General features: G+C 42.1%; 1 pseudogene; it reads left to right on the top strand.

Moving 5' to 3' along the window:
* The first annotated feature begins 394 nt into the window (after nucleotides 1-394).
* Nucleotides 395-517, top strand: LOC126472244 (U4 spliceosomal RNA; annotated as a pseudogene).
* Nucleotides 518-11,217: the final 10,700 nt, after the last annotated feature.

The raw sequence follows: 11,217 nt of genomic DNA, 5'->3' as shown, positions 1-11,217 counted from the left end.
TCCCAGATGCCCGACATAACACTCTGTCCCTTGTCAAAGTGGTTTATGTCATTGGGCGACCTGTAGTGTCGGTAGATTGATTCCTCAATCGTCTCTGCTCAGGTTATACACTTCCATTATTACATCATGTACCTCTGACATCATCAGGCAGCATTTAGTCTAGCGGTGGGCAATGGTCATAATGTTTTGGCTAATCAGTGTACATTTTACTTAAGACTATATGCGTGTATTTAATGTTCATTCCACTGATGCTTTCCTCTGTGTTGTCAGTGACTGAAGACACGAGTATTCAAAAGTTTGAGGCTCCTATCCATCCATCTTAATCAGCGGCCTACAAGGATATATTTATTATGTACTGAATATAATGTCAATGGGCAGTGGATGATACTTGAATAGCGTGAAAAAGTGGCAATATCGTAACCAATGAGGTTTATCCGAGGTGCGATTATTGCTAGTTGAAAACTTTTAACAATACCCCGCCTCGGTGTCAGGGATTTTCTCTGCCTCGTGATGACTGGGTGTTGTGTGCTGTCCTTAGGTTTGTTAGGTTTTAGTAGTTCTAAGTTCTAGGGGACTGATGACCATAGATGTTAAGTCCCATAGTACTCAGAGTCATCTCTCCCAATACACCGCCTAGTGGACGTGAAATACCGTCCGCTACTGCAATTTTTTAGACCGGGAGACTCAAACGTTTATAAAGGGGGGCAGGGACAAAGAATCCAGTGAAATTTTTTTAAGTGCGTTGTCTGAAAACTACCTTGAGCAGTTAGACAGAGAACCGACTCTTGGCGATAACATATTAGACCTTCTGGTGACAAACGGACCCGAACTATTTGAAACAGATAACGCAGAACAGGGAATCAGCGATCCTAAAGCGGTTACAGCATCGGTGATTTCAGCCTTAAATAGGAATATTAAAAAAGGTAGGAAGTTTTTTCTGTTTAGCAAAAGTGACGAAAAGCAGATTTCAGAGTACTTGACGGCTCAACACAAGAGTTTTATCCCAAGTACAGATAGTGTTGAGGATTAGTGGACAAAGTTCAAAACCGTCGTACAATATGCGTTAGATGAGTACGTGCCAAGCAAGATCGTAAGAGATGGAAAAGAGCCACCGTGGTACAACAACCGAGTTAGAAAACTGCTATAGAAGCAAAGGAAACTTCACAGCGAACATAAACATAGCCAGAGCCTAGCAGACAAACAAACATTACACGAATCGAAATGTAGTGTGAGGAGGGCTATGCGAGAGGCGTTCAACGGATTCGAAAGTACAGTTCTATGTACTGACTTGGCAGAAAATCCTAAGAAATTTTTGTCTTATGTCAAAGCGAGGACAAAATGTCCAGACACTCTGTGACCAAAATGGTACTGAAACAGAGGATGACAGACTAAAGGCCGAAATACTAAATGTCTTTTTCCAAAGCTGTTTCACAGAGGAAGACTGCACTGTAGTTCCTTCTCTAGATTGTTGCACAGATGACAAAATGGTAAATATCGAAATAGATGACAGAGAGATAGAAAAACAATTAATATTGCTCAAAAGAAGAAAGGCAGCTGGATCTGATGGGATACCAGTTCGATTTTACACAGAGTACTAGAAGGAACTTGTCCCCTTCTTGCAGCGGTGTGCCGTAGGTCCCTAGGAGAGCGAAGCGTTCCAAAAGATTGGAAAAGGGCACAGGTCATCCCCGTTTTCAAGAAGGGACGTCGAACGGATGTGCAGAACTATAGACCTATATCTCTAACGTCGATCAGTTGTAGAATTTTGGTATACGTACTATGTTCGAGTATAATGACTTTTCTGGAGACTAGAAATCTACTCTGGAGGAATCAGCTTGGGTTTCGGAAAAGACGATAGTGTGAAACCCAGTTCGCGCTATTCGTCCACGAGACTCAGAGGGCCATAGACACGGGTTTCCAGGTAGATGCCGTGTTTCTTGACTTCTGCAAGGCGTTTGATACAGTTCCCGACAGTCGTTTAATGAACGAAGTAAGAGGATATGGACTATGAGACCATTTGTGTGACTGTATTGAAGAGTTCCTAGATAACAGAACGCAGCATGTCATTCTCAATGGAGAGAAGTCTTCCGAAGTAAGAGTGATTTCAGTTGTGCCGCAGGGGAGTGTCGTAGGATTGCTATTCACAATATATGTAAATGACCTTGTGGATAACATCGGAAGTTCACTGATGATGCATAGTGGCAATTAAATCTCAATGTAGATAAGTGTAATGTGCTGCGAATACATAGAAAGAAAGATCCTTTATCATTTAGCTACAATATAGTAAGTCAGCAACTGAAAGCAGTTAATTCCATAAATTATCTGGGAGTAGGCATTAGGAGTGATTTAAAATGGAATGACCATATAAAATTAATCGTCAGTAAAGCAGATGCCAGACTGAGATTCATTGGAAGAATCCTGAGGAAATGCATTCCGAAAACAAAGGAAGCAGGTTACTGTACACTTGTTCGCCCACTGCTTGAATACTGCTCACCAGTGTGGGATCCATACCAGATAGGGTTGACAGAAGAGATAGAGAAGATCCAACGGAGAGCAGCGCGCTTCGTTACAGGATCATTTAGTAATCACGAAAGCGTTACGGATAAACTCCAGGGGAAGATTCCGTAAGAGAGACGCTCAGTAGCTCGGTACGGGCTTTTGTTGAAGTTTCGAGAACGTACCTTCACCGAGGAGTCAAGCAGTATATTGCTCACTCCTGCTCATATCTCGCGAAGAGACCATGAGGATAAAATCAGAGAGATTAGAGCCAACACAGAGGCATACCGACAATCTTTCTTTCCGCAAACAGTACGAGACTGGATTAGAAGGGAGAACCTCCGCCACACACCTCCAGGTGGCTTGAGAAGTATGGATGTAGATATAGATATAGAAGTGTGTTGCTGTAATCTTCAGCACAATGAGTGGTTTGTTGCATCTCTCTATGATAGTCTATCCTGTGCACAGCTCTTCTCTGTGTAACTGTTTCAAGCTACACCCATTTAACGCTGTTTAATGTTGTCAGGTTTTGGTCTCTCCCACAATGTGTACCCCCGCACTCATTCATTTCCAAATGAACTATTCCTAGATAGATGTATCAGGATGGATCCAAAGGACATAATATTAAATAGTTTATTTATTATCCTATAAACATGTTTATATGTAATAGGTGCCATCATATAAATTTTATATACTGGGTGGTTGTAATTAAACTTTCCCTATTTAACGCTTTATAACACGGAAAATATTTACTGTATGAGTACCAAACGTGGTAGCATTAATGCCCAGAATATGGGGTGCATGATCTCCATCCATCACAGCGCCACCATTGAGCTCCAACTATAGCCACCAGGTTCCGTGGTCAGTCATCATGATTCATAGTCTCACATGTGTGACCAGTCTCAGTGAGCTTGATTGATGTGTCAACATGAGTTTGAACAAAAGGAGCAGGATATCATTGGTGAAGCTCTGTATCAAAACAACAGTATTGCTGCAGCTGCACTTCGAGAACATGACAGTCTGAAAGGATTAAGGAAGGGTCCTTCTCCACCACCTGGTGTGTGGAGCATGATGAAGAAGTTGGAATCAACTGGAGAACCAGGTGTCGCTCTGGGAAGAGGCCGACGACCGGTTGCACCACAGGTTTTTGATAAAATCGCAGGTGCTATTTCAGACAATGTTGCATGCAATTCCCAATCGTCAGCCACTTCACGTGCTGTGACACGACAATCGAAAATTGAACAGTATACTGTAGAGAAGGTGCTCCGAAACATCCTCAAATAGTATCAGTACAAGATCCATATCGTACAGCAGCTTGCATCACAGGACACACAACGACATGTTGACTTCACTCTCCGCTTTCTCACAAGGATTGATATTGACGAGCGCTGGCCCTCGACCATTGTGTGGACAGATGAAGCTCAGTTTTCTCTGACAGGTGAGGAGAACACACACCGAATTGCCTAGTTTGGGGTTCTTCACCTCCAGTCACTGTGCATGAAGTTCCTCTGTATGGTGAACGTGTCACTGTATGGTGTGGCTTCAAAGCTACGTTCATCATTGGCCCATTATTTTTTGAACAGGTTGGCGCTCAGTGGTCAGAGACATGTAGTGTGACTGGTCGGCATTACTGCAGTATGCTTCGCCAGCATGTCATACCCGCCCTGCAGGAGAGAGACGCTTTATCAGCCGATCATTTCCAAATGCTTGACCGGCACGATCACCTGATATCAGTCCCTGTGATTTCTGGTTGTGAGCACATGTGCTGATCTGAAGCGCAGCATATCGAGAGAGATAGCCAGCATACCTATAGACATGCCTCGTTCTGCTGTGCAGAATGCAATCCTGCACTTTCAGACTCTTCTGGGTGCCATATTGAGCCCCATTTGTAGCAGTAATGATACTGGTATGTAATGGTATGATATACTATAGCAGTCTGCAGCTCGTGGTCGTGTGGTAGCGTTCTCGCTTCCCGCGCCTGGGTTCCCAGGTTCGATTCCCGGCGGGGACAGGTATTTTCTCTGCCTCGTGATGACTGGGTGTTGTGTGCTGTCCTTAGGTTAGTTAGGTTTAAGTAGTTCTAAGTTCTAGGGGACTGATGACCATAGATGTTAAGTCCCATAGTGCTCAGAGCATTTTGTACCATAGCAGCACATTAAAAGTGTTTCAACTGAGATGATTTTGCGTTATTTCTCTTCCCCATGTCCTTGACATCAATGCTACCAAGTTTGGTACTCGAATGGTAATCAGTCTCCGTGTTAAAACGTGTTAAATGGGGAAAGTTTAATTATAACCATCCAGTACATTTATAGTTGCAACATTATACTATTGTAATACGGCTCCTAGCTTAATGAGGATATAATAGCATAACAAGTAGAAAATTACCTCAGTCACTATTGTGGTAATGTGATACATTATGCTGCAATGAATCAACATACCACAAGAATAGTTCTATAAAATATCATAATTCATAATTATTATCTTTCATTGCTAGTTACGCCATGAGGTATACATGCTTGGTTGTGTTGCACAATTTACGATGTGTTAGTGAGATATACTGACGCTACAGTCGTCATCTTTGGGATACTAGTGTACAGGATGTCACGACACAAGCAAAGTTCAGAATCCGTACATTTTGCATGATTGTTTACTTGTTTGTATTTATATTTTTCATGTCTACATATTTATTTCCCAGCATATTCACTCTTATGAAAAACACATTTTCCCCCAAAGAGAGACCAGTTTGTTGGTATCATCACTGTAGAATGGCTGACATGATTGACAGAGCCGTAACTTCACCCCTGCTTGTACCACTTCATCGCTAAAAAATACAAGTCCTCAAAGGTGTTCTTTAAGTTTCAGAACCGTACGAAAATCGAATGGGGCCAAGCGCGGACTGTATGGAGGACGATCGATGACAGTAAACCCAAGGCGTCGGATAGTTGCAGATGTTTCAATGCTCATGCGTGATCCGGCATTGTCATTCTGGAGGAGAGGATGCTTCATGTGTGGACGAATCTCCGAATTCGTGCATTCAGTTTTCTGAGAGTCTCATCGTACCTTGCAGATTTGCCGGCCGAAGTGGCCGTGCGGTTAAAGGCGCTGCAGTCTGGAACCGCAAGACCGCTCCGGTCGCAGGTTCGAATCCTGCCTCGGGCATGGATGTTTGTGATGTCTTTAGGTTAGTTAGGTTTAACTAGTTCTAAGTTCTAGGGGACTAATGACCTCAGCAGTTGAGTCCCATAGTGCTCAGAGACATTTGAACCATTTGAACCTTGCAGATTTTATGGTGTGGCCATTGACTACAGCGATATTATCCTACAAGGCCTCTCTCAGGAAAATTCCCGACGTCTAGAGCTGGTCACGAATGCCTGCGTCCGATATATCTGTGACGTTCGACTTTTTGATCACATTTCACCAGCATATGCAAAATTGTCCTGGCTGCGTGCAGACAAACGCAGAGATTTCCATACACTCTGTCTCATCTACTGCCTTATAAATGTACACTGTCCCTCATATCTCTCCTCGTCCCTAACACTCATGTCGGAACAACATGACAGAAACACACGTTCCCATCATAATAAAATCCTCTCCGTTCCACTGCATCGCTCAGTCACCTTCTCCAAGTCCTTTACAGTAGCGGGAACCCGACTCTGGAATAACCTCCCTCGTTATGTTAGAAAACTTAAAAACATGACCGGCTTCAAAAAACAGTTAATGACGTATCTACTTAAGCAACAGTAATGCCTTCCTCTGTACATGAGTGCACTTCACCTCATTACTTCTCTCTCTCCCCCTCCTTAAACCTCCCCTACCCAAAACTCGCTATACTAGTAAACGTCTACTTTACACACCAAAATATTAATGTACATCTACACAAACCTTCATTACTATTGCGAATCTTTCTCATGTTGTCATTATTATTTGATTTTTTTTTACTGCTATTATTATTGCTTTCACCATAATCTGTATGTATAGCACCTGATGTAAAAATACTGCCAGCATTTACTTTATTAGGTCTTAGTCATGTTTACCATTATTATTTGATTTTTTGTTTTACTGTTATTATTATTGCTTTTATCATAATCTGTATGTATAGCAACTGTTGTAAAAATACTTCCGCATTTACTTTATTAGGTCTTAGTCACTAGTCTTTATTCATATTGTCACTAGAGTAAGCTAATTTTCTCATTTAAACTATGTTCATGATGTTACTCTGATGTGTGAAATGCTGCATGTGTGGAACACTGGTCCGATGTAAGAGAGGGCCTGATGGCCCTAATCTGATCAGGTTAAATAAATAAATAATAATAATAATATTCCATAAATTCCAAATGAACCACAGCTTGAACGTCCCAGAAAAATGTGAGTACGACTTTACCTACTGCTGGCATAAACTTTTTTGGCAATGGTGATAATTTGTGGCGGAACTCCTCTGATATCCTCTTGATTTTTGGGTCAAAATGGCGAACACAGCTTTCATCGCCTGATTTCCAGTCTCCTCTGTTTCATGTCAGGGTTGAGCATTTGAGTCATCCATAATACACACAGTTTTCGGTACCGCAGTTCTGTAACGGTGGCTTGTAAACGCTGTCGTGATATGATGAACAACTCAATGTTGTACATTACTGATGATCATACAGTCATCACTTTTCATTCTTCTGTCGACTTCAGTTGGAGGAACATACTCTTCTCAGGCTTGCTGTCGGATCATATTGTCCAAATCCTGCGCTATTTAGTAGATACAACTATTCGATATTTTCAGGAGGTGGTGGATGCTATTGTCACTGCGACAAGGGTCGTTCCGAAAGTAGTGCCCACTATTTTTATTCATGGAATGTACATGAGATTTATAAACCGCAACAGAATAGCTCTGTACAGCAATATTTCAGCTACAGATTGTCATTTTTCCACATAATCACCATCATTCGTTATGCACTTTTGCCAAGGATGAACCAGAGCCTGCATGCCGCGTTTGTAAAAATCTGAACCTGTTGCGGTTAACCATGTCCTTGCAGCTCTGACAACAGCACCCGAGTTTTGAAAATGTTCGCCACACAGTCCATCTTTCAGAGGCCCAAAGAGGTGCAAGTCTGAAGTCACTAAATAGAAACTGTACAGTGGATGTGGTAAGACAGTCCAGCCGAATTTTGCAATAAGTTGTATGGTCGCAAAACTGGTGTGGGACCTGGCGTTATTATGTTGCAGGTGAAAGTTGGCCTTCTTCTCTGGCTTTACCCTGGAAATTCGGGCTTTCAGCTTAGTCAGTGTCATATTGTAGCATGATGAACTGACAGTTTTTCCAGCCTCCAGGCCATCAAAAAGAATCATACCCTGGCTATCCCAGAAGACTCTCTACATCACTTTGTTTGCACAAGTGTGTGTCTTGAATTTCTTCTTTGATGGAGAATTCGCATGTCGCCATTCCATGATCTATCTTTTGGATTCCGGTTCGTAGTGGTGGCACCACATTTCATCTCTGGTGATGATGCCCTTCAGCTTCATGTTGGTCCAGAAATTTCCATTTGATGAGTTTCTTGTTCTTCTGTAAGCATCCACGGACCAATCTCTCACAGACTTTGCGACAACCAAGATGTTCCAACATTGTTTCCAAGGCATTACAGCCGATACTCAGCTTTGCACACAATTTTCTGGTCGTTATCCGCCGATCAGCACGGATGATTTGATCAAGACGCTCTTCATTGCGAGGGATGACAGCTATGCAGGGTCGACTGGACCGTGGTTGTCATGCACACCCTTTTCACTACCTTCAAAAGATCATACTTAGGGCGTCTATGGCGACAAGCAACACAACTGCATAAAGGAAGTGGGTGAAGTGGGCGATTTTGCGAAAAAGTTTTACAGCACATAATATTCAGCATTTATGCTAAAGGCCAATACATGCCAGCAGAAAAATTAGTTTCACGCATGAAGGAAGGCGAAAATTTTAACGGAAGCAAATGGATTATGTTGACGAGACTGAGAGACATGGGGTTCACATATCAGAAAACGAACGATGAGAGGATATTACTAATGGAACGTAGAAACATTGTAGCTGCAACGACTGTATTTTTGAGAACAGTGCAGGAGATCAGACAAGTTAACTAGTCTCGAGTTTTCTATTTGGGTGAAACTTCCGTTAATCAAAACCATGCAAGTGAATTGTGCTGGAAGATGAATTATGGATTAAAAGCTCCAGTTGGTAAAGGTAACACTATTATAATGCTTTATGTCAGATTAGCAGAAATTGGATTTATTCCCCAGAGTAAGCTCATTTCTGAGGCGTCAGAGACAAAGAATACTAAAGACTACCATTCTGAAAGGACGTAAAGTGTCTTCAAACAGTGGTTTAAAGAACGATGGTTGCCATATATTCCTGTATGATCGGATATTGTCACTGCAGCTGCATTACAAATTATTAATGGCTGAAGCATTCGTCTTTGCTCTTGTAGCTTCATAAAACATATTTCATTCAATTAAATACATGTACTGTAACGCTGTAGCAGGTTGCACAATGGAAGAAAAGTAACTTTCAGTAACCCATTAAATGATTTATTTCTGATACCTTTAAGTTCACACATTTTTAAAGCCTGAAAATGTTTAAAATATACTCGATCACTGTGGGTGCCTAATGTACCAGTAAGCAAAGCAAAAATTAATTTGATTTTAAAACATATCGTTATGTTCAAAAGACGTAACGTTAAACATTAACAGTACTTAATGGCAGTAGCTACACCATTACTAATGACAAAATAGTGTTTGTGTGCGTGCATGTGCTTTTGTGTGTGTGTGTGTGTGTGTGTGTGTGTGTGTGTGTGTGTGAAAGCGCTTGCGTTACTAAAAATTCAGTTCATTGTGGAACGACGTGTATGCTAGCCCAGCGTCAGCTGTCACGGGGCGTGAACTGAGGAAAGAATATTGGCAGTGTCGCAACGGATCCGGACCTTCAGTCTCTGTGCAGAACGCACGGCGCACCAGCCTTAACAGCTGCTTTGCACTCTACTATCTCATGGCTGCAAAGATAGGAGACTGATGTGATGGAGCAGGTGAAACTACTAGCGTCCACGACTAGCTTGTGCTTATCCGATCCACATGAAAATACGTATCAGTCGAGAAGTATGGGCAGTGTAGCAGGGACGAGACAAGATTATAGTGAAGGAGGCAGCGAGAGACTTTTATCTATCTGTTGCGCCTAAGAAAGATATCATGGGCAAATGCAAATTGTTTTTGAAGTTTTATCCAGCCGGCGCCAAGCGCATTTAAGCCAGGAGAGCGCACTGTGTAGTAGTTAGAATGGCAAACAGGCAGAAAGCCGATACTGGGAATAATATGCCAAACCCCTGAAGATACTGCGTCACCTCACTCGAGCGAGGAGTATGAATCGTTAATTCAGCAACACGACCTCAGTGAGTAGGGATCGTAACGTCATTCTGACATCATAAAAATGGCTCTGAGCACTACGGGACTCAACATTTAGGTCATAAGTCCCCTAGAAATTAGAACTACTTAAACCTAACTAACCTAAGGAAATCACACACACCCATGCCCGAGGCAGGATTCGAACCTGCGACCGTAGCAGTCCCGCGGTTCCGGACTGCAGCGCCAGAACCGCACGGCCACCGCGGCCGGCTCTGACATCACAGAACCATGCCGTAAGAGCGAGTACATGTTCCATAAGAACATCTATCAGCCCACTGACGAATGCCGGACATTTGCCACGCCGGACATTTGGCACACTCGCCCCTTCGCCAGGTAGCGATCCCTCAGGTAAGGGACGCCCTTCCTCGTACTTCTTCTGTCCTCTTTCAAACCGCCGTCTCCACATCTTACTCGATACAACCAGTACGTAAGGAGCCTTCTTCTTTATCTTGGAGAAATACAGTGCTTCTTTTCCGAAATCGAAATATTTATAACTTTTGGGAAACGAAAGCAATACCGACGATTATGTCAGTATGTAATTAGTTCTGCCAAGTATAAATATAGATCCCTCTGACTGTACGGTAGCTTCCTTTCACGCTTACTGATTGCGGTAGAAACAGTCCATCGCCATGGGAACAACAAGAAAGGAACGATGCAACGAGAATGTGAATGTACGCTAATCATTTCTTTTTGATCACTGCATTTGTGCCTACTTTAATTACTGCAACTGCATACCTAAAAGACAATAAGGAAAGAATAAATGGGTATGTGAATGTTTGAAAAGAAGAACGACATACTCCATATTAATTTACTCTCTAAAAATATTAGTTAATAAAGTGTAGCGGGACAATGTTCAAAACATAACTGAAAACACTTTCTCTAAATAGAGATAAGAACATCTATGATTGACGTGTCATCTAAAGTCGACGTACAATTTTAAAACGTTAGAAATAAGGAAATGAAGTAATACAGAATGCTACGCTTGTAACGTACATTGTTGTTATACATTGTTTAGCTCTGGTATTTATAGGGTCACAGAGAAAGCATTCTAGGTTCTGGAGAGAAAAGCCGTTATTGTAATTATCTGCACTACAACAGAAACAAGAAGGGCAAGTTAAGGAAAAATAGTGTAATGTATGTTCAAGCTCACAATCGACATTGAAGCAGATAGTTCCTGTGACTTAGTATGGGCAGAGGTTATATTCGACAACCGGAATAAATTAATAACTGGCTCCTTTTACCGACCCCCTGTCTCAGATGAAACAGTTGCTCAACAGTTCAAGGAAAATTTGAATCTCATCA

The sequence above is a fragment of the Schistocerca serialis genome, chromosome 3, assembly GCF_023864345.2.
Source record: "Schistocerca serialis cubense isolate TAMUIC-IGC-003099 chromosome 3, iqSchSeri2.2, whole genome shotgun sequence".
NCBI classification, from domain to species: Eukaryota; Metazoa; Arthropoda; class Insecta; order Orthoptera; family Acrididae; genus Schistocerca; species Schistocerca serialis.
This window is presented reverse-complemented; position numbering and strand designations above follow the sequence as displayed.